The 4,656-nt window shown below is 49.0% G+C and overlaps 1 long non-coding RNA gene across 1 annotated transcript in view; it reads left to right on the forward strand.

Annotated features, from left to right (window-relative positions):
• Nucleotides 1-2,264: 2,264 nt before the first annotated feature.
• The window catches only part of LOC109303465, a 12,038-nt gene continuing 9,646 nt past the window's right edge, over nucleotides 2,265-4,656 (forward strand). The window contains exons 1-2 of the long non-coding RNA XR_002099127.1: nucleotides 2,265-2,694; nucleotides 3,284-3,295. This is a non-coding gene — a long non-coding RNA (uncharacterized LOC109303465). The remainder of the gene's footprint in view (nucleotides 2,695-3,283; nucleotides 3,296-4,656) is intronic.

A 4,656-nucleotide genomic window follows, 5' to 3' on the forward strand; every position in this document is an offset into this window, starting at 1 on the left:
TTTCCCCCCCCCCCCAACTAGCCCACCAAGAGCTATAGTTAATCTTCTCACCCACATGGGGGGAGGGGGGTTGTTCAGATGTGGGTGACAGCGTGTAATGCCCCCCTCCCCCAAACCACTCACAGTCTGGAAGCAGCAAGCCCCTAGTCCAGGTTTCCTCCCCCTTCCTTTGACCATGCTCCCTTCTGTACCCCCTCACAACACCGCACGCCCCTGTAGACAGACACAGATATAAAGTGGAAATGAATTTATTTTAGCATAATGAAGACAAAGAACAAAGCATTCTTAGGTGTTTTCTTGTCAGCAATATATCCTGCCAGACAATCATGCACAAGGGCTGCTTGACCAGCCTCTCCTTGAGGATATCTCTTTGGTTCCTGTGCTGCTGTTGCTGCCCAGACACAACTCTGTAGTCTGGCCAATGCCTGTCACACTGCTTCTTCCTACAACTCTTTGAAAACCTCTCTGTGGTTCTCACAGATCTTGTGCAGCATGCAGGCTGCCACTACAAGGGCCATGATATTTTCTTGCTCTATCTCAGGCTGGCATGTAAGAACCCTCCATCGTCCTTTCAGTTGGCCAAATGCACATTCCACAGCCATCCTGCAACTGCTCAGGCAGTAGTTAAAAACCAGCTTCCATGGGTCAGTGACGCTCCCTCCGTAAGGCTTCATGAGCCAGGGCTTTAGGGGGTAGGCAGCGTCCGCTAACATAAGCGGGGGAATGGTGACACTGTGGATCACTGTCTCCCCCACTCCAGGTGCATAATGTCCTTTCTCCATGAGGCTAGGCAGAGGGGAGTTTGTGAACACATGTGTATCTTGTGCACTGTCAGCCCAACTGGTATAAATGTTAGTGAACCAGCCCTGGTGTTCCACCACAGCTTGCAGGATCATGGAGGCATATCCTTTCCTGTTTGTGTATGTCCTCCCCCTCCCTGCAGGGCACAGCACTGGGATGCGAGTGCTGTCTAAAGCCCCCACACAGTTCAGGAACCCCTTCTCATTAAAGCCATCTATGACTTGCTGCGGATTTGCCAGGTGGATAGTTTTGTTTGCAGCAATCTCCTTCAGCAGCTGGCATACCTCATGAATTGCCAGCCCGACCATGCAGGCAGCCACGCTGAACGGGTTCATGATGTAGCGGTGGCTGGATGGGCTGGCCAGTTTCATGACCGCCATTGCAACCTTTTTGTCTGGCAGGATGGCCCGATGCATGTTAATGCCCTGCCTCATGATGTGGGGCCCCAGCATTGAGACAATATGATAGAGCATCTCCCTTTTAATTCAGAACATCTCCAGCCATTGCTGGTCATTCCAAGTCGTCAGCATGATTTGCTCCCACCAGTCTGAGCTGCTTTCGCAGGCCCACACAGTGTGAATTCTGGTCCTCAGGTTTCTCAACACAGCCTGGTCAAATTCCACTTTTTTTGCTTTCCTCTCTGTATCCCAAGTCCTCTGGGTATCTGTATCTTCTTATTGTCATTAATGCTGTTAAGCCAGCAACATGTCTTGCAACTGAACGCTGTAGCACAGTTCCTATCCTTCTCAAGCATTCCAGCAGTAATCCCCAGGTAAACAGAATTTGCAGAAGCAGTACTGCCACTTCCTCCTCCTCCTGCTCACCCATGTCCTCCATATTCTCCATTCTTCACTGCGTTGTTCTCCATCATGGCATATTTCATCCTCATTCTCCATTTTGCCCCTCTCTGTCAGCAGCAGCTTCTCACCTGTCTGCACTAAGCAGGGGGCAGGGACTTCAGGTTGTTGTGTGGTCTGGAGCTTGGTGTAGTTGTTTTCTCAACACTTCACCCCGGCACCCCGGGACATTGGGGATTTTGCACATCCTTTCATCCTGAGCATAGCAGCCACTGGTGTTCTGATGTAATCAAGATTGCAAACAAAAAATGTTTTGCCTACTCCTCTCCTGGTAATGCAGGCTGCTCAAAACTTTTGCCACTTTAGGGAAAACAGGCTGTGCTTTTGTAATAAAATAATCTTGCTCAAGCAGGCAGGTAAGTATCAATTTTTGCAACATTCCAGCCCATCACATACCAACATTGAGCAGCCATCCCAAAGTACAATGGCCTTATTTACCCCATCACCAGGTCTTTTCTATTGTTAACTGGATGCTTCATCACCTTTGGGTCTTTTGACATTTACAGGTAAAGACTTCACAATCCTTGGAATTTTCCCAGATCCTCATGTAAACACAGCCTGAGTACAAAGGCACCCTTCCCCACTACAAAATTTTCCATCCCCCTTTCACAAATCGCTTGTGCTGTTGACCAAAAACTGCTTTGCCAAGTCTCAGAAAGCCAAGACCAGCAGTATGGAGCTGATGGCCCAGGAGGCTGATACCTCTAATGCCTGTGGACCCAAGTGGACCTGGAAAGAACTGGAGGACTTAATCAACATTTGGTCGGAGCAAAGGATCATAGACAGGCTGGAAATTAGGAGGAATAAGCCCGTTTATGTCAAGATCACAAAGGGCATGCAGCTGCGAGGGCACAATCGTGTCTGGACCCAGGTTTGGTGCAAGATCAAGTCCTTGAGATCGGTGTTTTACAAAGCCAAAGATGCAAACTCTTGTTCTGGGGCAGGTTGCACAATTGGCCCTTTCTATGACAAGCTGTCCATCATTCTCTCCAAGGATGCAGGTAACAACCCAGGTATGGAGACTTTAAGCACCGGGGTTGGGAAGGAGGAGGCAACGATGGCAGCAGCCCCTCCTGAGGGTGAAATCATGAGTATGTCTCAGCTGTATGGAGACCATTCCCTGCTCCCTGATGAGTGGCAGGAAGAACTGTCAGTCACCATACACTTGGTGCCACTTAGCCCCTCCGTTCCATGGACTAGCACAGATAAGGAAGCAGAGGAGGTGGAGGGTCAGGAAGAAACCCATGTGGCCAATACATCATCTACTGTTAATGAGACCCAAGAACATGCTGGACCTAGTAAATCTCTTGTAATGTGCCTCTTGCTACTGCCAGGCAATGCCTGGGTTTAGGAGGCCAGGGGGAGGGAAGGGAATTCATGTGTTGCTGTAGGTGGGTCACCATGTTCTTTCGGTAGTGGTGCATGATGGATTCAGTAGTTCATAATGTAACAGACACCAAACTAATTATTTGCTTTTAATTAAGTTTTTGCAGCTAGCATGGGCAGTGGCAGCCATGGACCTGTTTCCAAAGTGAGTAGCTGTAAGTTTGGAACAATACGAGTAGTGCCCCACTGTTGTGGGGTCTGTTTCTGTGCCTGCCAGCATTTTGTGCACTACATGATAGGAGTGGGGGTGTGTACTTTTTTCCTCTTGGGGGGAAGGCAACCGTTGCTTTTTTATTTGTTTATCAGTCACCGTGACCCATGGCTGCCAGGAACGGTGCCCTGCTTGTACTTCAGCAGAGCGCTGCAGAGATTTTTGCAGCAAGCAGAGACGGTCCCACAAAACCTCACTCAAGGTTTTGGCAGACTCCTCAATAGCCAGAGCAGAACATGCAGATGTTCTGGCGGGATGAACTCCATGAGTTGCTGTGTAAGGAGGATGCCATCTTTGAGGAAATGAGAGAAACCATGCAGAATTTGAAAGGCATGGTCAATGAGTCCATTGTTAAATTACAGAGGTCACAGGACACTTTCAATGATGCCTTTCAGAGTGTGCAGAAGTACCTAAATAAATGGGTACGGAACCCAAAGGAGACAAGTCGGTCTGCTCATCTTACCTCTGTGCAAGATGAGCAGAGAATTACAGCTGAGCCTATTTCCTTTAACTCAGTGGGGTCACAGGAGGGCCATATGACTGCCAGCAGGGCCAGGAGGGTGCCACTGCATTTCAGGGAGACAGGAGTTGTTCAGGGTCGTGGTGGGGTGAAGCCAAAGAAGCACAAGTAACTATAATAATGTGTTGCAAACAATAAAACCTCATGGTTTCCTGGCTTCCTGTGTCTGCCTCCGTATCCACCCTTACACTGCGTGGTTGTAAAGGTGGATTTTGTTCATTGTTTGGGTTCATTTCTCTCGGTTAATTTTTCCTTCCACTTGCTGCATGGTGCCAGGGAGGAGGGGTTGGCAATATCTCTTGCACAGGTACACAGGGGGGCTCAAGAGGTAAACAGTGGGGCTGCCAGGATGGGTCACAAGACAGAAGTGCTTGCCTGCACACTAGTGTTTTGCAAAGGCTGATGTGTCACTCCCCAGCAGCCCGGCTTGCTTTTTGCCAGCCACCAGCCACTTTGCAAAGTCACCCACAGGGGCTTATGCCTTCCCAAGCTCTTTGGCTCACCCTTCACAACCCTTCCTTGCATTTTCCCTAGATGGAAACTTTCAAAATGCACTTTTTCAAGATTAATTCATGCTCTTTTCCAGCTAGGTGCCAGGCACTGTCTCCTTTGTTTTGGAACACCAAAGCAAGGCCATGGATAGGGGCAGTGGTGTGAGGTTTAAGACCTGCTTTGCTTGCATGCAAACCCAGAGACTTGGCAAACTTTTCCGCCTTCTTTTCATGCTCTTTTCCAGCCCAGCACCAGAGTGTCTGGGTTTTTTTCACACCAAAATGAGGCTGCTGGTGGGGGTTGCCCTGCTCAAGCACTATAAATTGGGGGAACCAAAGGTCAGGGTGAACATTTGCAATATCAGTGAGGGAGACATATTTGCTGTATCA

The sequence above is a fragment of the Gavialis gangeticus genome, unplaced genomic scaffold (genome assembly GCF_001723915.1).
Source record: "Gavialis gangeticus isolate Ggan-Ray unplaced genomic scaffold, GavGan_comp1, whole genome shotgun sequence".
NCBI lineage: Eukaryota > Metazoa > Chordata > Crocodylia > Gavialidae > Gavialis > Gavialis gangeticus.